A 24,795-nucleotide genomic window follows, 5' to 3' on the forward strand; every position below is an offset into this window, starting at 1 on the left:
TGTGTGTCATTAGTCTCAGGGCACCTGCTAACAGACCTCATTGTAACTAAATCTCATCAAAGGATTAAAAAATACTAGGCCTTCAGTAAAATACGAAACATTGAGAAACATGGACCTTAGCTGTCGTGTTATGTATGAGTTAATCCATTTTTTGCAAGGTGCTTTAATAACATACTTCAAACTTTGTACCTTTTTTCCACTTGTGTGCTGCAATCTAAATTATTATCAGATTAATAACGAACGAAAGCACTTTAACCAATATCTTTATTATAACGGCAATATTAATATCTGTAATGAAAATATTTATATATACTCTTCTCACTTTGTGTGGGATCTGTTAGCAAGCTTGGAGGGTGGCCTTTCCAGATGGATTTCACAGTCATTTCTCTGTGTGCCACCAGGCAGCCTTATGCTGTCCCCTTAGAGGAGTGTCTCCCTGAGGCCTGGCTTCTGCTAAACCCCAATACTGGGACTCATACCATTCCCTGCTGCACATCCTTCATGTTTATGCACACAACCCGTCGCCCATGTCTTTTTCTCTGGCTTCCATTCTGTCTCTGTTCCACTCCTTATCTCTGCTTTTCTCTCTTTTTACTCTTTTGACACTCACTTTATGTCTTGTTTGCAGGAAGGTAAAATAGCGGGCATTTGATATCATCCAATGTATATTCATGACTGTGACAGAGTGATTAGCATTACTACCTCGCAGCACTGGGGTCCTGGCTCTAATTCCAGACCAGGGGTGCTGTCTGTGTGGAGTTTATATGTTCTCCACATGTTTGTGTGATTTCCTTTGGGTGCTCCAGTTTCCTTCCACAGTTTAAAAACATACTGGTAGCTTAAAGGTTGGCCTCTGGGAAATCTGCCCTGATGTGAGTGTGTGCTTGTCCATGTTTGTGTCTGTGCATCTGCCCTGCAATGGACTACAGTCCCATATTGGATGTAACCTGCCTTGCAACCTTTGCTTGCTGGTGTAGGCTCTGAAGTGGAAGAATTGGTTAAAATATAGATGGACGGTGTATGCCTGAAAAGTTATCAAAGACAATTTTCACATAGTTTATGACATTACTGGTAACAATGATTTAAACTACTAAATAATTATAGTGGCTAATATGTAATGATGCACATAGATCTTTATTTTTTTTTTCACATAAAGCCTGTTTTCCAGCTGGAAGCATTGATTGGACACTAGCCTGTCTGAGTATTACTCAGATGGGGGAATGTAAAGAGAATGGCTCCAACTTTTGTCAGTCAGTGTACATAGCCTCAGCATGTATTCGGGAGCTCTGATGGCACATAGCTGGTACCTACTGTATAATGTGTTTTATGCCTTGGCTGAAATTACCGAGCAGAGGTGCAACACATTAACTGTGAAAACTCACACTGTCATTGGACACTAATAGTGGCATCTGTGCTCAACTATCCCAGCCTGATCCTACAGTACAATAGGTCTTTCCCAGTCACATGCCATGAGAAATGCCAAGTGGCTTAGAATTACCCTGGCAAGGACCTTGCTTGGCACGATGATAAGAGGGAAGTCCTAATAGATGAAGTATAATGTCCAGCTTGTTTGTCATGCACAAGGACTTCGAGGGCTGTTACTAAAATCCCAGTCACAACTGTCCCATCCAAACAGCACAGAAAGTTTGACACTGGAAATTATAAAGGCCCACAGTCTTTCTCCATGTCCTAAAGTTCAGTTTGATTAATTGAGTATTGTTAAATGCTAGGCTAGGCATTGTGATACAGTAGTTGAAGAAGTAATGTTTTGGCTATTTATTTTGCCACAAAAACATTATAGAAATATATCCTGTGTAACAAACAACTGTGTATGTATTGTCTTCTAGTTTCACAAAACAGGAAAATTTAGTTTTACTAGGCAATGTATACCTGTGCTCTAACTACAGAACTCCCTTTCATTGAAAGTGAAGTGCTGTGATCTTGATTAAGAACCTTGATATTGATGACTAACATAGGAATTAATTCTCTGGTCCTCAAAGTAATTTCAGCCTAGATTCTGTGCAACACAGGTAATACATTAATGGTGGTAGAATAATTACATACAGTGGTAAATAAACAGGAATTTAATTAGGGACAGACAAGCAGACAAATGGGCAAAAAACATTCACTGATATCAAATGAAGAAAGAGTTTATTGACAGCCAAACACAAAGTTCAATTGAAAGAAATTGTGACTGGTTGATTGGAGGTTACAGTAGTGTGTCATTCATTCAGACAATCAGCTACTTCAATAGAAAGATTCTATAAATGCATTCAGATATAAAACCTATGGCAGTAGATAGGCTAGCTACTGCATTTGGCAAGCATGCTTATATTTTATCTTATGTATTGCAAACGCTACAGCAACACAAGAAATAGCTTGCAACAGCTGTCCACATTTACACAAGAGCCCTGTTTCAGAAGTGCTTGTTAGGGTATCTACACTATGTACTGTTTCGTATCACAGGTGATGCCCAGCTTCACTTCGCTAACATTCATGGATCAGCCATGGAGACTCCATGTGCTGGCTCCAGAATCATCCATCCGTGCATGAAACCTTACCCTCATTAAACCTTTCAGCTGCATTGGGGCTACATATATTATCAACATTAAAAATTTACTTTATTGTCAAAAGTCTTTACAGTAGACTGTCTGTGTGTTACCAGGCTAGCAGTGGGTAGAGATTCACTTTAGGGAATAGGGAATCAGTCTGAAATGGGGTTTTAGGAGATCTGTATCTGTTCGAACGGAGAGTCACCTCACATGAGCAAGGCCCCTTTTACAATTTAACTTTTTCTGACAGTTAATGGGGATGAATCCTTGATGATCCATTTATTTATATAAGAACTATCAAACTATCATGGCTATCAATTGTCATGTTCATTGACTTCATATTCCCCTTTTATTTCTGTTGTTTGCAGCCTGCGAGAATTCCTATTTTAATTTAATAATAATTAATCTTTTTACTATTGCGGATTACCATTACATTTACATTGCCGCAAACACGTACAAAGCAGACACCCTTTCTTATAACCACCATGATTGTTTTTGTTAGTGAGCATTGTGTACATTAGCTTTTTTCTACATTTCAAGTTGTCAGCTCAAGCAAGCAAAACGTTCTTGATAGGACTGTAATGGGGTATTAAAAACAAAATGTGCCCAGCCATTATTACTCCCCATGGGAGATAAATACAGTAGTTGTGTTGACGGGGATGATTTGAGATGCCCATATTTACATGAGTCACGCTATTCTACATCTAGTCTGTCTAGAGATTTTCCAACCATATTGCGGTGGCACTTGACATGAAAATGTATCACCACAAATTTTTGAAAGTATCTAAACCTCTTTCTTACTGACCTTTTTCAAGGAACTTTTTATTACATTTGTGTTAGAAAAAAAGTGCAATCGTGATTTACGGGGAAATATTGAACAAAATATCCTCCAAAATATTGTACAATCTCTATATAGAGTAACTTATTTGAAGAAATGTAATAGCATGTAATTTGCAATGTACTGCATGTGTCACAGGCTATGCGCATTTTATGACAATGTTAGACACAACCTGCCCACAGTAGGTGAAATATTATGATACCCTGCTATAAAATTAAGCAGGGGCCGGCTATACTAGAGGTTGAATATAACATCATAATTTTCTGCACAAAGGGAACTAAAGTGCAGTGTAAATTTTAAACTAAGAAAAATCATAAAATAATTTTAGAAATGCCATTTGAAACTGTAGGAGAACAGAGGCAGATGGATACATTTTGTTTAAAAGAGAGAGCTACCCTATAACATATAAAGGTTAAGCATATATTAAACACATGATGCTTTTGTCTATTTGAATTGCCCTTCAATTTTTAAGAAATATTGGATTTCTTGTTTTTGCCTTTCTTCCTTTCTCTCACTCTATTTTTTTGTATGGTTCAGTTTGAAGACTTAAGCAGTGTTTCACTTTTTTATGCTTTCCAAATTGGACAATTGGAGCAGTAAATATCCCTGCTGCATATCTATTAAAATCATGATTTATTGCTGTTAAGTATCATCTAACTTGTTCACCAGGTGCTCACATGTTATTGTATGAAACCCTACCTGGGTTTAAATCACATGAAAAAAAAAACAGAAAAGTATTCAATTAAATTCCCACATTGCCATTTGAATGTGTGTGGGTGAAGGACATTTGTTATAGATTTAGAGTAAGCAGCATCTCATAAAAATTTCCAAGCAGCCCTCCTCTTCCTACCCATTTTTTATTTCCTGTATGGATTCCCACAGTTTACTGGTATTTCCTGTTTCAGACTGCAGGCAGAAGGAAATAAATCCCGGAATTCTGGCATTATCTGAGGAGCATCCTGGACACTGTAGCATTTATCGACAATTGAGTGTTGTCATGGGATATTGAAATCCTGCACTGGGCCCATTTACATTATTATTTCATGGACTTGCCTTTAATCAGTTCCATTCCTCTGCTGTGTGCTCCCTGCCAACATGTGTCTATTGTATTTAATAGTTCTGTGACAACAAATTTATGTTGCTAAGCTCCAAAAAGTAAACCTCACCAAAATACCTCCACAAACTGCCTTTACAGACATCCAGCAAGGTAATATGGAATTTATTCATTTTGAACTGACCATAATTACTTCCAGATACTGGCTGCCCCTCCATGTCGTACGTCAGGACACTTTTCTTACTGTAGTATGAGCCAAAAAAATCGTTTTTTTCTACGAAGTGTGGCTTTCTACTTCTGTTGCAGCTTTTCCTCCTTGTCAACTGTCCTATTTGTAACCACAATAATTTGTTTTCATGTTAACCATACCTATGAGAATTCAACATTATTGTAACTTGCTTGAACTTGTTGGAAAGGTGTCAAAATACAGTATAGCACCAAAGTCTGTTTCCATGTTGTTTTGAAAGCCAATTTCTCTGAATTGGTTTGACTACAGTGATGTTTTTACTTCATCACTTACTACCAATTGTTTTTATAAGGTAATGAAATGTAATTGCCATATGAAATACTAAGTTTTTAAAAGATTCATTGAAAACATGTATCTGCTTTTCATTGTATTTTTACCATAACAAAAACACAATCTTTATTAAAAACGATCCTTTAATGAAATACTATCTTTGTAATCTACTATCTTATATACAATCTTAATTTTTAAAGGCAAATAATACTTTTTATCACACGCATCTGTGTTGAATCTCAAGCTGAACTTTAAATAAAATGTTATACCTTAACAGTTGTAGTTTGGTATGTATAATGTCAGTTTTAAAACTGACATCTACACTGTGCAGAGTATTTCAGACAACCATACAAAAGGTCTCAGATTAAAGGAATCTTTTAGAGTAGCCATAACAATATTTGTATCCTCCCACCACTTTCACAAAGGATTTTCCTCACAAGAATTTAGCCGTACTATTAACATGCCCTCTTTCATGTTGCAGTGTGAGAAGAGTGAGAAGGATATTTTCACAATACCAAATTTAAAGTTCTGTGGTATCCATTCATCTCTTTTACTGACTGAGTGTAATTTGATTTAAAAAATATTCTACATCCTTAAGCAATGCAACCCTACAGATATAAATCAAGTATAATAAGCTTGTACAGTCCTTAACTTAAAGAAAATGTAGCCCAGCCCTGTGTCCCTAGATGAATAAAAACATACTGGCTGTGTTAGATTAAATTGCAATCCATCCAACATGTTTCCTTTACTTCACATCCGTAATTGTTTAAGACTTTTTTTCCTGCTCTTTTTTTTAAGCATTACAAATGTAAAATATTACATTGCTGGTAGCTAGTGTGCTGTTTTATTCATTCAGTGGCCTTGGTGTTCTAGGAGATGAGCAGTGGGACCTTGGGTAAATCCAGTTGACTTGGTGTTAAAGTTAACATTAACAACAGTAACAACAAGCTCCCAGCGATCGACTGTCACTGACCCTTCAACATCACTCAAAAGCACTATGATTCCCAAATTTCCCCTGTTAGTGCAGATACAAGCCTGAGCAGCAGCTCGTCACCAGTTCTAAAGCCTGCCCCAGCTCTGGGTGGTCTGGGGACTTATCCCACTTCCTATCTCATTTGCCTGCAAACGCCTTCACCTTGTCAGGGCCAATAATTATCCAGTCAGTGATGCTCAGAGCTGCCAGTCCTTAAGATTGGATTAGATTGAAGAGGCTGAGGTTTGGTTCCTCTGTGCATTTTCTCAGTCAGTTAGTGTATCCACCAGGGGCCGAGCAAGGCCTACAGCAGAGCTACACTAACTTTCTCCCCCCTACCATCTCCCCCCTTCCCCCCACCTTCTTATTATGGAGCTTAATAACAGCAGGCAGTGTATTAATATGTAAGAGATCAAGAGATTATTGATTAGAATCACTTGCCTAATATCCCCTGTCTGTCATGTAGTTCAGCAGGCCTTTCATGATTTTTTTGTGTCAGTCTATTTAAATATTCATGGCAGAGTTGCTTTGTGCCTCTACAGCTGAATTTCTAATTAATCTGTCAAAAGAAATACAATATGCCCCTAAGCTTTATTATCATAGGGGTCAGCTGGAACAGAGCTGGCCTGGCTAGGCCTAAGGGGTAATTAACAATAACCATGCAGTGTTTACCTTGGTTCATACCTGTGGCCTAAAGGAGTGCAAAATTAGACTCAAACCACTTCAGTCTGCCTTTGAAGCACCACGAAATGCCAGCCTAAATCATAATGATTGGGAGGAGAGTGTAGAGAGCTGCTAGTGTGTAACAACATAATCAGCAATTATAGCAGGGAAATGGGGAGAAGCGGGAATTTTATCTCATTAAAACGACCCAAGAAGAAAGTTTTTTTTTTCTTCCCTGTCACTAGCTCTTTTCTTTTGAATTCAAATGATTTTGCTCTTAAGGTGAGGGGGGAATCTTGAAATTTAATTCAAGAGCAGAAAGCCAGACCTAATTAGCGGTATACTGTGGCTAAAATATGAATGACATTTGCTCCAGCAGACACCTAATAGAGGAAACTGGAGTGAAGCATTAAGTTTATCATTCCTCTGTCAGTTTATTTCCTGTCATTATTGTTGCCTTAGTTCTTCTGTCAAATTATGGCCCCTAATTTCTTTTCATTTTTTATGAGATCTGTTAATGAGGACCTTTAATGAACTCCAAAAACGGACCCGATCCTTAAAAATTAAAACAGGATCCTCCCGTCAAGGCGGTCTGTCAGAATAAAACTTAAACAGTATCATTCCTGGACAATTTATTTCTCTCGTGATTCTTTATACCCCACGCATATTATGGGGCTGGTTTAATTCTGCTTTTTATGTGACTTGTTAATGTTCCTTTTTTAGGGGACTCTTAATCCCCTCCAAAAACTTGTAGAATATCACAATAAATCAGAACCTGGCCCCTCTAATGACAATTTATTTCAGCCATTAATTTTTATTCTCTTGCCACATTATGGCACCTAGTTAAATTTCCTTCCCTGTGACCTTTATAGATGCATTCTAAAAGTTAATACTTGGAAAAGTTGATATTAAAAGGCACAAGTTTCTTCGCTTCTTATTTTTTTACTTTTAAAAGATCAGCAGGATTTCCACATAGTGTGTGAATTGCTACACAAATAGTAAAGACAAGTTCTTTGGCGTGTCATTACAGGTTAAATCTGTGAATTCATGCAGTTATGTACTAATTAGAACACATACTATATTTAAGCTTAATATACAGAGAGATATACAGTATGGAGTAAAGGTACTGTAAATCCATGCAGCATATTAAATGACTTATTAGTTCTTGTTTTAATGCCATGAGGCAGACATAGACTATTTACCTACAGGTCAGACATGAGTAGAGTAGAAGGATTAACACTTGGCCGGCATCCTGATGTTGAATTAGAGGTTGTTTATTAGCATGCACTACATTTATCACTAAATGTATCATAATCCCAACTACTCTGTAGGATGCGTGAATCATTACACAGTGCGTCACTCAAAAATCACAGAGTTGTCTGTTAGCCCTCCCTTGGTCCTTGCCTTGAAGTGATAAACCCCTGCCTCATTCTGTTTTGATGGCCAGCCATTGGATCAGTAGACAACATCTACAGTATGTTAAATATGTGAATCCTTTTGTGGAGTCAAAACATTCTATTCCAAATTGTGAGTTTGCTTTCAACTTTGTTTGACATATCTGTATTTTCACATGCAATCCTGAGACTATTAATATTCATGTTTACTGCTGCTTGGTGATGAACAAACTTATTAAGGTACATTGGGAATTTTTGCCTGCAGCTATTTGAGAAAAAAGTCATTACTCCAAGGTTTCACTTTCTCTTTAATGTTACCCAAATTATTTACAAGAGTATCAGCCTTCAAAACATTATCTATAACTGTTTTCCCATTTAAGAAAAAAATCCATATTATACCTTCCACTTGTTATATTGACAATTACAGTGATTATTTCAGTTCAATACAGTTGCTGTTCAGGTGCTGACAGACCAACTATTTCGGAAAATGGAATTGACAGCTATTTAACATCAGGTATTGATAAAGCAGTGTTGCATGAACTGCAGTTTTTTAAGTTCTCAAGAGTCTCAAATTACATGCTGTATATTTGATACTAATGATTGAAATCAGATATTTTACAATTATTATTCATTTGAATACTTGTCAATCCTGATTATTTGCCAGGAGAGCTCATTTTCAGTCACTTTAATGTTTATTTCCATACAGTTGTAGTCTTTCTGGTTTCAATGTTATTGCACGTCATCTGAGTAAAATGATGCCCCTTTCAAACACAGATAAGCAGTGCATAAATATGATGATCAAAGGCATGAAATGTGGGTATTTGTCTACTTTAAAATTGTAAACCACCATTTATATTTCTCATTAGAAAAAAATATTGTAACACCAACTTTTACATTTATTGCTACAACCCTCTGAGGGGCCAAGACACTACATACTTTCCTGTAAAATGTATAATTGTCCCAGTCACCTGACATTTTCATATTGCTGTTCTCACCGTCCCCACAAGTAAGTTAGCATCAATCCCGGAAAAGACACTGCTTCTTATTGGTAATAAAAACAAGTCCTATGGGGTCACTCTTTCTTGATGAACCAAAAACACCATGTCCTGGCAGGCTCAGCTAGCTGTGTGCTGCAGCCTCAGGTATACTGTAGGTGTTCCCTAAACCCAGGCCAGCAATGCCTGGACTGTAAGTGCACAACCTGCACTCCGTGTAAACATTCATCTTTTGAGACTTTGAGTCCTCAGAATACATGTATACTTTGAAGATTTGTGGAAAAGATTCTCAAAATGTATACAATGTTGGTGAAGGTTAGCATAATGCTCAACTGTTTTTTGTTTTTCTTCAGCTCAGTATAAAACAGAGGTCTCCAACCCTGGTCCTAGAGAGACCTAGTCCAGGAGGTATATTTTAAATAACTTTAATAATTTAATAAACTTTAATAATAAAATAGGTGATTATTAAATTATAGTAGGTTATTTAAAAATCATTTAGGATTACAATTCAAGTACTCTTTTACCATCAGGGAACACAGTATTTTACAGGTGCCAATCTCAAACAGGTGACCTATAAAACAAACTGGATTGCTGCTACCAGGATTGGGGAATACATATACTGTATAGAATAGCCAATGTCCCTCCTTACAATTCTTCCCAACAATAGGTACACCCCTAAATATTCCTTATATGTTATCTAATTTCTGTTTTGATTTTTTTTGAAAATATACTCTTAATTAATAGCTCCAAAGTAAATCTGTTCAGATGCATAAGGTCATATTAAAGTTAACTCAAAAATACAACTCATAAGGACTTCAACAGGCTCGATTTAACTCTGTGAATGCGGACATGACTCTTGCTCCACAAATACAGCATGTGACACCAGCCCCAGCCCCAGCCCCCCATACTCCCGAAACACCATCCACAACATACACCCGGGGTACACGGTCATAAGTCTTGTCCAACACGTGCAGGCACCCCTACCACCATGGATCAGTTAAATCACTCTAGCGACCCTAGCCACAGAAATAGAACCTGTCCCAGATGGTTCCAGCTCTGCCTCCTGAAAGGATGGCATGTCCAATGGATTCAAGAGTTCCACCTTTCAATGATATCCCCCCAGTTGAGGTCAACATTTCCCAGCCCTTGCTGAACACAGCCTGGGTGACGTCACCACCTTAACCGAGTTGGCCAATGGTTTGCCAGAACATCCTTGAGGCCGCCCGATAGTCATTCTCCATGACCTCTCCAAACCCGCTTCCGCGACCATCGCAGCTGCAGCCAAACTCCACGGATCACTAATCGGCTTACTTAATATGACACACAAGCAACATAATAATGAATCCACTCCATGTGTACAGTATCATTGTATCAACAGTCACTATATTTTCAGAATATCAGAACAGTAATCTTCACCAATTGACAGAGATCGCTGGATTTTAGGGGCTTTTAGCTTAACTAGAGAATAGCTTAGGCATGTATTTTTTGTCTTGTTTTTGATATGAATTAAGGCATCATAACAGTACAAATGAAACATGTGGGAAGCAGATTAAATTTCTTTTTCTTTAAGTGTTTATTATGTCATGATTAATGGGGTTTATAAAATTATAACCCGTTATATTCATTATAGTTGTTATAAAGCAGGAATAAAAATACATTATATCCACAGAGCTCTTGTAAGAAAAGCTTTCAAAGGTGATAGTTTCCCTAAACCTCCTTATTATTCAGTCAAAAATACCACACAAGCCTTGTTTTTTTTTCCTTTAAAAGAAATCCATCAATCTCTTTTGAAATTATTCACATTTATCCCAATTATCCCAATTGCTGTTGATTGCACCATGGGTTTCTTCAGAAGCACCTTTTTGAACAAGCTTTAGAGATGGATGGGAAAACAGGATTTGTTCAATTAAATGCTTGAAAATCATTTAGATACCAGATGAAGTAAAGTCATAGGCTAGTATAGTAAAGGTGTTTACTTCTGTACTTTAGTAGGAGAGTGTTGCTGGGTCAACTTGCTGGTATGTATCAAAAACAATCTTCATATTGCAGCATCGTAACTTACTTTGTCTTATGTCTGAAATATTTTAAATTTCATCTCCAGTTGAAATAATATAAAAAGTTGAAAGTTGTAAATGATAGTAAGTAAAGGTAGACTATATTAGATGAGAATTGTACTGGAAATTTCCAGTGTTTGTGAAAGATATTGTCATACCTCTTATTGTAAGAAGCAGAATCTGTAAGAATTAGTTACAAGAAAAACTTTGAAGATTTTCTGCATAATGTAGGATTTGTTGCACCTAACATTAGTCCTAAGGAAGGATGTCTGAAATTTTTGTGCAAGACTTATAAAAAAAAAGTTTACAGATGAAAGAGGGTGTACTGTAGAAATGTAATGTGTAATAAACACAGTGATTAAAACTTATTTTTTCTTGTATTATGACAACAATATACCTGTATGAAGAATGCATATTATATTGTTTCTCATTGAAATTATTGATGACCTTTCAAGAGAGGCATTTATTGTACTTGTATACATCCATAGGGGTATTGGAAAAAACGTTACAAGCTTGTATAGCCCTCTAGAATCTTACCTAATGACAACCCATGAAAATAAATTATGCTACAATTGGAGAAGATGCAATCAAGGTCCACAAGCTGATGTTCCTAGTATACTGAAAGATTCTGGCTTGTTGTTCATAGGAATCCAGGTCAGTTGTTAATATGGCAAAGTCACAGCCAGGACTGTGCTTTACTGCCTATCCAGACATTAAAAAGAATTTCATATTTCCTAGATTTCTTTGAGGATACACTTCCTTTGAGAATGAATTTCTTTTGAGCATATCCAAAGTATTTTTTGTATAGAGACTACTTCACATAAATTAATACTGCATATATGTGTATAAATATATATGCTATACATACAGCATATTGATAGAAATACTTTTCTGTGGTAAAAGCAAAGAGACATGAAAAATTAGATTGAAAATGCTGTTTTAATAATGTCGAGTGTATGGTGTACAAAAATAGCATCTTATCACACTGCTGTGCATTTTACTGCCCTTCTGTAAAAGTAATAAAAAGACAAGAACTGTTTTTTATATTTGATGGTATAAGTATTCCTTTATCTTACTTTTTATATCTATGCAGATTCACATAAGTATATAGAGATTGACCTGACTTCTTAAAGTAGGCAACATGTCCCTGTCTGAGTTTGTTTATTTTTCCTTTCAGATACTGTATCTTTTTTAAAAAACAATGGTACTTATGAAGGTATGGGATCCTCTTTGAGTTTTGCTTTATAGACTGATGAAAAGTCAGATCATAAGAATGTAAACAAGTTTCATAGGAGCACACAGCTGAAACTGTGTCTTCCGAAGTGGTTCAGTGTTTGCATTGTATGTGTTATCTAAGGCAGATTCATGTTAAAACTTTCTATACAGCAAGCCTTCTCCCAGGAGACAGTGATAAACAATATGCTAATTCAACATGTTAGTTTGTCACTGCCTATTTTGAAAATTATTTAAACATGGGCGCATCTGTGAATGGATTTAAATGTCTGCTTGCCGGCTGGACACATCTCAAAGACCTCAGTTATCACATTTTATATTTTAAAAAATATATTCAGTTACAGTCTGCCTTTCATTGGCTGAGGTGGTGTAATCTTAATATAAATCTGTTATATTTCTACCCTATGATATAATTGTTATTTTAAAAAATGACATTAATGTTAAGAATACTGTTTCTCATAAAAATGATAGATGATAAAGTAAGGGTATTAATTTTTTTTATTTAGAAATTAGTAGTAATTTAATGTAAAATTCTGTATTTTACACCAGTTTAGTGTCATCAGGTTTGCATATATTGAATCTCTTTTAGCAGTTTATTACTACTAGTTTTTGTAAAAAATACAAAAAATAGTTATACAGATAAAATCTGCTAAGACACAGAGGCAAACCACTGTTGAACTTTGATGGTCTCAGCATTAAATATAATATAATATAAATAAGGGACAGTGGAAGTGTTCATATGCCATGTTGCTGCTTGAAAATAAATCCTTTGTAGTGTGTGCTCCTCTAATAACAACATTGCTAATTAATAAGTTCTACACAATTATAAATTAACTTCGGATCAGAACTCCGGCTTTGCATATAATTTCCTATAATCGCTAAAGCTACTGCAAAAACATGTCTCATATCAACCGTAACTTTCTTATTTAACACAGACAGGCGAGTTCTCACCGGGTTTAAATTTACAGCAAATTATCTCTGCTGGGATTTGGCAAGAAAACCTAAAATCACAGCAGTAATTTTTTTAATTTGAAATAGCATCCTTAATCGTCAATTTTTTTGCGAGCTTTGAAGGAATTAATCTTAATATTTTAATGTTATTACAGGAGGAGGAAAAAAAAGAGAGAGTGGGTGATAATTCGTTTTCGTAACTGTTACCACCTATTTCATCGCTTCTGTAAAATTATTAGGGTGGACCCTGCATGCTGTTCATTTATAGCACCTTTGTGGAGAGACACTTACTCCGTAATGATAATCCAGTGTAATTAAAGGTGGGAATGTGTGGGGTTCAGGCACTAGCTACATGACACATAGTCGACTGCCGTTATTCCTCAGTGGTTTATCAAAGGCTACTCCTTTAATATGGAGATTACACTTATGTACTTGTCTCTACTTGAAAGGCATTTTCCTAATTTACTTATTAATGAGATGTAAATCTATTTATACTGAGGCCCTCAAGTTTGAAGAAATGCGCCTATTGAGCAAGCCATAAATCCAACAATTTGAAGAGAAGAAAAAAAACCTCTGAGCTTCTCATTCTTGTTCCGTTAAAAATTGATATAGTCTATGTTAAATTTATTAATATTGCTTGCTGTCATTCAGTTTGCAGCTGTAACTGAAATACGACTTGACAGCAGCCACATTAAAGATGTATGCCATTGTATTCAACAAAGATTAATGAAGCCCAGTAAAAATAGCTGTAAAGGAGAAAGTGATCCGAATGTAAAATCAGTGAATTAAATGAGGCCTTGCATACCATTTTTTAATATGCACCGGGGAAAGTGAGAGAATGAGAATTTCGTCTTGCAAGGTCCATTTGGGAGTGTTTCCATATTGTTTGAATATCCACAAACTGGTGAAAGGGATTCTTTAGGAGCAGATAAGCCATCTATGAAGACTAAGCATACTTTTATCAAGTTGTTGGAGTTGAACACTAGGCAAGTTGTTTTAGCAGTGTAAAAAAAAGGATTTGAAAACTCAACCTTATTATAGCACAGCAAACAAAAAGGGAGTATATATCAATGTTTATAATGGACCACTCTCTGGAGTCCCACTGTTCATAAATGTCACAATCACTAACTAGGGGCTTATATTTACATTTCTGAATTGGAGTGCTGTACAGGGCAATTATTGGATGAAGTTAAGTATCATTGACAAATACATGCTACAGAATAAGAAGTCTGTTTTAAGCTAGTGCAAGTCAGTGCAAGATCAAGAACACATTCGAAAAAATAGTCTTGTACTAGTACTTGTATAATGGTGAAGTGAATTGTACTCAAATAACAGTAATTTGTTTTAGAAAGCCATTACAACAATCCTCAAATAATTCCAGGAAGCAGGGTTAGAAAGCCAGAAAGGTTTCTAGCTGGCTAGAAAGCAATAATTATTGCTAGATGTTTAGTTTTTCTGACTTACAGGACATAAATCTTAAATCATTAAAAGTGAAAAGATCTGTTTTGTAATTGTCAATACCACAAAAAATGACCCACAATTTGTAATTCTGCATTTTACAAGAGCTCAATTGGTCTGGACTGAGAGATTAAGCTGGGAAGAATAATGTAAAAATGTATCGTCAAACCTTTTGAGTTAAAAATTAATATTAATGGCCTTTGGAAAAAGGCTGTGTGAAAGTTTCTAGACCTAAGGACAAACACCAGGACAGATAACTATAGAGGTATGATAACCTTACAAGGGGCTTCAATACCTTGTCAGACCTAGCTTATCATAAGAAAGAAAATGTGCTGAACTTGCACTTCACATGGCTATCAGATGGAGAGTCCCATTGAAACATTAGAAGTCTTGATGGGCAATAGCAAAGATATGCCATAGGGAAAGAGAAACAGAGGGCTCTTCACAAGTGCATCAGAAACTCGGAAAGTGAAAAATTGAGTCATGGGCCCAAGTTAAAAGAATTACTGTATTTTAAGAACATTATAATCAAAATCAAATTAATGTTATGCCACAGTGTACAGTATATGATAATATGACATTTGATGTAACTATATTTTGTTAAACTGCCTGATTATAAAATAAATAATTATAGAAACATTTGTTACACTCTGATCAGATTACGTCATAGTATTTTGAACAAGTTTACATTTCTACTATTATTGTAGAATTGTCCAATTTGATTACATTGATTAATGATTACAGCAACTGTGAAGTGCCTTGATACAATGGTTTAAGTATAACAGCAAAATTGTTCTTATGTCACTTCTTTTTTAATAAAACAAATGGGTGACCTTTTAGATTTGAAGCCATATGTGTGGGGGAAATTGTTAACAATAATTTACTATACAGTTTCCTCAAAATATTTTCTGACCTGTGTCTTTCCGCTTGGACGGCAATATTTCCTCAATTGAGTTACACGTGTAAAAAGACTGAAAAACACTAAAGGGCTATTCTTTAAAAGGCTTTAAAAAAATCGATCTAAAAATTGAAATTCTAATGAAACTCAAATGCTAATTAATCAGGGAATATTGATTAGATACATATTGTTTTCTTTTATTACACTTTTAGATATTAATATACACTTAACCCCATGGCTATTTTAAACCTGCCAAGGGTTGAAATCCCCTGTAGCTCCCTCCTAGAATATAATTGCTGTGAGACACTGGCTGGCGGCCCCAAGTAGTTTTTATTTAAGGACAACTAAACCAATGGATTGTCTCCTTATGGTAAGTTCTGCAAAACTCTAGAAAACTAAAACTGCCTTGTGTCTACTAGAATCTACATATCATAGTATTTAAAAATAGGCTTAGTAATAATTATAATAATTTCTTGCATTTACAGGTACATAGCTCATTTCATTCCAGGAGATTCCAAAACACTTCATGCATTACTTCATCTTCTAGACAGCAACAAACAATCTGACAATTATGAGCTAGATTACATTAGGTTATATAATGTATAAAAATATAGTAAACGTATGAAGGAACTACTTTAAAAATAATCTAGCTCATACATCAGAAAAGCACAGTGGGAAATGTAGTTCCAAAAGTCACCTCTGAGAGTCAATTCTCATTTTTTTAAAAATGTATATTTTGGGGTTAGTTTCAAGGAAACATTAATCATTATATTTTCTTGCTTATGATCTAAAAATGCTGTTACTAAATGCCCCGTTCCCATGTGCAGAAAATAAATGAAATATTAGTACAGTACATATTTAAATTTTCTCCCCAGGCAGTTTCCTGTGTTTTTCTATTTTTGTGTACTATAATATTCACCAAACAGTTTTCTAGCTAATGGCTTGTTACAACTTGGTTTTGCTTTCTCTCTGCCTTGTGCGCTGTGCTCTGGATTTTCATAACAAATTGCAATGGTACTCTGAGGGGAGGGAGACATTTTCAACTTCCCGTAGTAGAAGACGTTTAGAATTGTTCACCCTACAGCACTACAGAGTCAAGCTATGCCTTGGGAGGTTCAACACACTGTGGGTCTGTTAAACACTGAGTAGGAAAATTTACAGTGGATATTTTAACTTTGTCAAGAGTCTTCAATTCCTGATGAAGATTTAAAGCAATATTAGCTCAAGATGCCAATTTAAATGATGGTGTCTTGCCAAGTGATAAAATCCTCACCATTCATTTCTCAGCAGCTGTATATCACTTTGTACAGTGACATGTGTTTTTTGTATTTAAATTAATGTCCTTATTGCATACCTCACATTATTTTACCAATAGGGTTATCAGACTACAAAAAATGTTTATTTGTTGATTTGATCTTTAGGTTTCTCCAGAAACAAAGCTGTATATAAGTTCTTTATGAAATGATTAATAGCCCGATTTTCTTCTGCTTCCAAACCACCAGAAGGCAATATAGAAAACAAGTGGGTGAGCAGGTCAAGTATACTATGAATCACAGATCGATTCTTTCAAAGGTGATATACAATGTAAGCACTGAACAGAAGTTATAACAGATCTAAAACCAAGCCCATATGTGCATTCGTGAAGAGTTTTATGGCAAACCGTAACATGGTGACATAAGCATAAGAGGTGAGAGAATATGACTTCCTGGCAAAGGGCATCCTTTAGAATAGGGATTCATATCCAAAACAGGTATTCCAATGGCATTTTTTTCTACATAGCTATGAATATCTATTCATATCTTAGACGTCTTTAGACACAATCACATCAATCAGTACTGTACATGAGGGTTAAAAATTAATAAATTAAAAATCAGAGGTACAGTACACTTAGAGGCAGCTATTTTTTCTTTTCATATTCAATTAACCTCTAAGTCCAATACAGGCTGGAAGTGAGTCAGGGTATAACCCAGCAGAAAATAGGCACAAGGTGCAATTCTTGCTGTCTGGTATGCTTGTCTATCTCAGGACGCTCACATGTTATTGAACTGCAGGAAGAAACCACAGAAGGCCCACACTGTCCTGGGGAAACTTTATAGAGAAGGCCCCCAGACGACAATCAAATCTAGGACCACAATTCTACCCACCAGATAGTAATGCAACATATTACTTCTTTTGTTCTTTTTTTTTCTATAGTCTTTTGAAGTATTAAAGAAGAATTATAGCACTCTAGAAATATTCTACAGATTCTTCTTGTGATCATTATGATTATTATTTATACATTTATTGATTATTGAACTTGTGATTCCACTAACCCAAAGGTAACTGATGAGGGGATTCACACACTCACTGGCAGGCTGAATAGGTGTTGTCTTAGATATCTGGTCATGTACTAAGCAATCTGGTTATGGGCTTCTTATCAGATATTCTACATCCACCTAATTTATTAAAGGTCCCCTAATTTTGCAGGATCTGATATTGATGTTCCATTTCTTCATGTTTGCTTTTGCAATATCTTTGAATAACCTCTGCTGTACTCCTCTGGTATACAGAGATGTAAAAGCTGATAGAAGAGAACCTCCTTCAGGAGCCTGGAATATGGCATTCAGATGTGATGACCAACTCAAAGGAGCAGATGACAGATGATCATACAATAGTTTCGATGATTGTGATTCCTGCTTACGAGAGAACATTGTTGTTTGTCTGTTTGTTTTCCTACTCAAAATCTAAAATCTTCTGCAAACAATATTGGTGATATGATTCCAGTCCTTTTAAGTCTCTTTTATGTTCTCCATGTTTTGGCCATGTTGTTCCATGTTACTATCCTCAAACACCAGTTTCCTCAGATGGTCAAATGTGAAGTGCTTCTGGATTTTTTCATCAATATCTCCCTTCTGTGAAAGATACCTCTAAACAATAACTATTTAAACTATTAAAAAAAGTATTAACATTCTTCAGACACTCAATGTGAATCTGAATCAATGGCACTGGAGTGTGTGAATTCAGAGCTTGATGATAGAAAGAAGTTTGGCCTTCTGAGTGTTAAGGGTAAGTCTCATCTGTGTACCTTCGTTCTGTAAATATATTAACAATCATCTGCAGATGTCTGTCAAATCATATACAGAGCACCATCAGCATACTGGAGTCCAGCTGGTTTTCATTTTCAATTGTAATTGCTGGAGACTAAATAGTTTACCATCTACTGTATTTTCGAAATCAGCTGAACTCCAGCAGGGAACTTTTGTGACATGACGATAATGATTAGTAGTAATATTAAGTAGTAGTAATAATTAGTGGTTATATCAATATTATTCATTATAAATATGAGATATGTATTCAGGCCTTTAATGGTATTTGGGCTTTTATAAAGAGCTAGACCAAGTAACTAATTCAAGAATTATTGATTTTCCCCATTACCACTTAAATAATGATTAAATTCAAATCCTGTACTGTATATGTACTGTATGTTTAACTGTCATAATTTCAAAACCCACAAATACAATTTGAAAAAGTTTTTTTTTCTTGATCAATGTTGATATACTTCCTAAAATGCTTCTTTAAAATGCTACTCAAACATTAGAAGTAATTAATTTTATCCCTGAAATACATAATACTTGAACATACTGAATATCTAGGTCAGGCAGAATGTAGCTGTTGGATATACCTAAGAACATGAAATCAATTCAATGCATTAGTTATTATTCCACTCTTTGATACACTTCAGACATCAGTCATTATTAGTTAGCCAGCAGTGAGGGTATCTTCACAGCAAGGCTTCTGAAGATACAACTCTCTATAGGTCAGTAGGTGGGATACCTTAGAGATGGAAATAATGACTCCAGTTAAGCATTTAGAAACTTCAAGCAAATGTGGAATAGAAATTGGATGTTTAAAATATAGTCATAATAGTTAAACATTGTGACCAAATGAAAATATTTAAGGGTATAGCTGAAAACTGTAACATGTTAATGTGAGCTTCACTATCCGTGGAATCTATTTTCAACAAGTATTAAATTCCGATAACATTTAGCAGAAGAGTAGCATTAGTCCACTGATAAACACATAAGCAGAGACAGGTACTATGCAAACTGAAAAAAACTAAAACGACAAATTCCAGAGAAAATGTAGTGTGGAAATGGGAACTTACTGTAGATGTCGACCTGGATTATCATTTTAAAATGAAACTGAATTCCTTAATATTTCTACACAGCATGGCCAATGGAAAAAATGTGTTCAGAAAAATAAGGGAAAAAGACACACAATGCCACAATTAGCTATGTAAATTCTGTTTTGATCAGTGATTTCAGAAAGTTCTCTTTCGTGAACAGACAATAAAGGGAAGCCCATTAGCTAAGAATGAGATTTTCTCCCAGACGCCTGAAATTATCTTTCAGGACAGAGGGCTCACTTTTCCAATCTCAGGTGTATGATTAAAATCAATTAAATCACTCTTCCAATGTCAGCAGCAAGATTCTCCTGACAAATGAAATTATGCTAAAAAAGTGTTCGTCGCACTCCTTGGCCCTGTCTCAGCATCACTCACATCCACAAATGAGATTAAAATGTGCAGCTTGGGGATTTCAAAGAGATATTTTCCATAAGAACATGAAAAATCCTAGGAACCCTATGTAAGTAGACTTTAAAGCCTCTGGTGGTGTACTCTATCAGTCTCTTCTCTGTATTCAGGATAGAATCATGGCTAGCAAAAAAAAGAGTTTCGTAACTTAACCCATTTGAGGCTCTTAACAAAAAGCAAAATGAAAAATCATAGGTTCTGAACAACGTCCCAAACATTTCCTTCAGGCTTCCAAATGTCTGAAACTGACAAACATGTAAAGAAAATATATTTATGTTTAGTCATTTCCTGTTACTGTGGCAACTTGACAACATTTCAGTACTTCAGGGAAGTGATACTGTTGTGTCATTCCCTTTTTTTATTCTTTGTTTTGTACTGCATTTTTTTGTCATATGAGTCACTTTACATGAATTTATTGAATAGTTGCCGTTTGCTACATGTACCAAGCTCCTTCTTTGTTGCGCTATGGAATGTTTTTTTTTTTCAGGTTTCATGTAACAACACAAAAATCTTCAATGTAGAACAAACAATTTCTGCAAATTATAGCTTATAACTGAAGTCTACTTGCTATGCAACATTTTAAACTAAATTAAAAACACATACTTTTTTATCAACTGGGCTTTAGATGTCAACTATGAAATCCAGTTTATGATTTGAACATGGAAACATAGAAAGTAGGTGTACTGGATACAGCATAAATCTGGATATTTTCTTTACTAATGAGATAGTATTAAAAAAAACTCTGAACAGGATACTTAACATTGATCCATCCATTCTTTTTTATGAACCACTTAGTCCAATACAGGGTTGTGGTGAAGCAGAACCTAAACTGGCAGACAATGGGTGCAAGGCAGGATACAACTTGGATGGTGACGCTGTACTAAACAATCTGTTAATACCTCCTATATACCCATAAATACATATACAATTTCATGTTTAGGGGAAATGTAGCTTTTTATAATTGTATAATGCATGCTTATTCTAGATTTGTTGTTCCTCTCCGCTCCTCTCACTAGAAGTCTTGTTTAATGGGGTCACACTGTTAGCTGCTCCATTGTCCTTACCTCTGATTTGTATGAGCTTGTGGAATGAGATGAAATCCCTATGGCTGCTTTCTCAAACTAAATAGGATTCCCCTAACTTCATTATAGGTGGCCAAGCTGCCCCAGAGTCCTCATTCCCGACTTACATTCCCACTCGCTTACCGCTGACAGGGGACTGAACCCATGACCTACTATTCAAGGTAAAGGTACCTGAACAATTCGCTTATTCATACAGTGAGGCTCACCAATCCTGACTACATGCAAAAGATAAAGTAGAATTGTGGAATACCTCAATCTAGAATAGTGTAGCTTTACTAACAGAATACATTTTACAACTGAAAATTACTACTGCAATTATGCTATAATTTTACAAGTTCCCTTAAATGTTGCATTTTTTCTTAACCACTTTCACAAAATCCATTGTATCTGTCAATGAAGCTAAGATCTAAGCATTTAATTACACCCGAAGAAGGCTCCACGGCCGAAACGTTGTGTTTCCTTTCTTTTCTTTTCAGCATGGAATAAACCCGTTACCTGTTCCTTTGCAGCCTACGCATGCTGACGCAGCTCCCTACTTGATTTAATTATGTGTATTCATTAGTTCTCAGCTGCAGTCTTATTAAAACATATAATAAATGCTTTGCAAGTTTTGTGATAATAGAAAACTAAACTTTTATTAAATCAGACAGAAACAAAAATCCTCTGAGCAATAATCCTCATAAAACATACAGTGTATTCATGTTCAACCATAAAAAAGGATAACTGCAGAGCATTAATCTATTTGTCATTTTAAAATGTAAATTATCATTTTAAATGTACCTTGTATTTTATTCCTTAGGGTCAAACAGCTATGAATATTGCATGACATTGCATAGCAATTTCACACAAAAGAGAGAGAAAAAAATATTTTTCGAGTTTTCCATTTCAATGTTAATATCATCTCTAACTACTATTTTAACATTGTACTTTAGATGTATTTAGCATCTGTGGAAATCTAGAAATTTTCATTAATTTGATCAAAGTACTTTTCTTTTTTGGGGGTTGGGAATAAAATAAAACAACACTCATTTATAGGATAGTTAGATCTCACACCAGCTCTGCATCTAAGACTCCAGGCTGAATGTACTAATATATTAGCATCTTAATGTTGAATTAACTCTCTGTTCACTTGCAAGACATTTTTAATACATCTTGACATTCAGATTCTACTCACAATTAATGCATTACAAAATACAGGTATGGTGTCAAAAAGATCATTATCTCTCCCATAATAGGAAGGGCTGTTTGAGCTCATCAGAGACCTTCATGAAGATATTACACATTAATATGGTAGTTTGAGATTTTTAACAGCAACCAATAATTGCAAGAACACATAATTCCTGTCTCATCAGAAATAAGGTCTCCTAAATAACAAAACACTGTCAGCCTTTACACACAATTTTGGTGTGAATGTTAAAGGCTGAATTGGACTGAGCAGGATTTCACTACACCTGTGCCTACAGGTGAAGGCAGTGGAAAATGTGTCCTTTTCTTGTTGATTGAAGACAACAGATTTGTTTCTGTGTTCCTATTTAACAAGCTCATAATTTCAGAGGGTTGTCTACTTTTGCAAAGAAAAATGGTGTAAGTAATAAATAGTTTTGTTAGTTCCACCACAAAGCATTCACTTTTATAGCACTTTTAAAAACATTGTAGAGCACACAGCATATTTTGATTGAGCATCAATTCAGCACCTCTCTTTGATTTTGCGCGACATCTAACTTTAGAGTTGGGTGATCCCAGGTGTTTTTCTGCTTCTCTCTGTTCCTCATGTCTTTGAAATACAAACTAATGTGTTTTTCATTGCTACTTCAATAGAAGTTATGTAGTAAAAAAAAGTAGAAATTAATAGTCACCATATACAGTAAGTATAACGATGATGGTATCCAATAAGTACATTATTTTAATATTATTGTTATTATTATATTTCCTAATTTCTTTTCTTTTCCTGTCTGTTTCATTTGTGATTGTCAGTGTTTAAAGTAAAACACTCTGAACATATTGTGTAATAATTCAACCTATTTCATTACAACAGTTTTCAACATGTTTATCCTTGTTTTTCCTTTCCATACATATAAATTCAATGTCATCAGCTGGCAAGAAAAACTTGATTTAATAATACCTTAAATGCTGATTACATGTCTTTGAATTACATCGTGGAAGCTACTCAAATAGGATTTTTCACAAACAACATCATCAGGTTCTGGAATCAATAAAGTACTCACAACTTGGTGAGAATGATGGGTTTACTGGACTTAATTCATTCATAGTCCTTAGTGTCCTTTTCTCTTCATGTTGTGGCTGAACCAGCACAATCACATAATACGTGAGGATAAGTATGAGTCTGGTTCAATCTCTGGGGACAGTTAAAAGTCTCACAAGACTAATACTTTGAATGCCACTCTTTTTAGGGCAATGCCAGGGGCTGCAAAGCACACAGACTGAAAATAAACTGCCACTGATTCACAAGTGCACAAAGTGGCCAGGTTGAATTTCTTTAAGCTTAGCCTACTCACCGTCTAAGCCCAAAGCAACAGACAAGTATAGCTTCCAGTTCTTATTTTGAACACATTCATTTTTAAGTTTATCAAGTTGACAGAAGCACTGTGGATGAAAGCCAGCATAACCTAATATACAAAGTGATGTGTGGCCAGCTCAGAGTTCATATTTGGCAGTAGCAAAATGATAAATGTATGTTGAAACCATGTAAAACTGTCTGAGCAAGGTATTGTCTAGGACTGTGGAAGCCGTGTCTTCAGTATAACAAACTTTATCCCCCTTAGAGCTTCTCACTCCTATTTAATACCTTATTATGTGGACATATAGTACAAATCTTGCCTTACGATCTTTTGCTTCATTTTGTTCAAACAAATTTACCTATTCTTCAATTGTTTCTCTACATTGCTACTGGTCTTTTCTGTCTATCCTTGTATAAGACATCATTCCACAGACATACACCACACCACCCCCCATGCTTAGCAAAGCTTTTGATGAAGAGCTGGACCATAAAGCTTTTTTTTAAAAAAAATTGTATCTGTTGCTGTCTGTAAAAGCTGAACTGAAAAATAGTGTATTGAAATGCCTAATTAACTGACACTGTCCAGTCAATTCAGTTTTCTAAATCTAAGGCTCACCTCTGCTCATCTGATTCCCAGGGGTTAATTCGGCATGCACACATTTTACAGCCCTCAAGAATGATTTCTGCAGACAAGGCTTAGGTTGAGGTGGAATTTACCTAACTCCAGTAAGTCCATGTATCTTCTTTTATTAGAGATTTAAGAGAAAAAGCAATGAAATTTTTATTTCTTTAGAATTTCAGACGAACAATTTAATCTCCCTTGAGGGAAACAAGGCCCAGAAGCCACCAGAGGGAGCTTATAGCCTTTAAAAATATATCTTTTTCTCTTTCTTTTCTAAGACAAATCAATGCCTGAAAGAGCTTTTGGTTCTCAATTTGTTTATCCCAGTCGTAAATATTTTATTACTTAAAAGGGAAGCAGTAGTGTTTGTTCTTAATTGTTTTTGATTAAATATGCTAATTATGTTTTGGAATATTAATG

At 35.4% G+C, this 24,795-nt stretch overlaps 1 long non-coding RNA gene across 3 annotated transcripts in view; it reads left to right on the forward strand.

Annotated features, from left to right (window-relative positions):
- LOC107077320 (uncharacterized) overlaps window positions 1-24,795 on the forward strand; it is a 118,978-nt gene that overhangs the window by 74,981 nt on the left and 19,202 nt on the right. The window contains exon 5 of one of the 3 annotated variants that reach the window (XR_011189429.1): window positions 21,305-21,396. This is a non-coding gene — a long non-coding RNA (uncharacterized lncRNA). Of the gene's footprint in view, window positions 1-4,295; window positions 4,916-18,129; window positions 18,722-21,304; window positions 21,397-24,795 lie in introns of those variants that run through there. The other 2 variants (XR_001478369.1, XR_001478370.1) reach the window with 2 other exon arrangements.

Source organism: Lepisosteus oculatus, chromosome 4, assembly GCF_040954835.1.
Source record: "Lepisosteus oculatus isolate fLepOcu1 chromosome 4, fLepOcu1.hap2, whole genome shotgun sequence".
In the NCBI taxonomy this organism is placed as follows: Eukaryota; Metazoa; Chordata; class Actinopteri; order Semionotiformes; family Lepisosteidae; genus Lepisosteus; species Lepisosteus oculatus.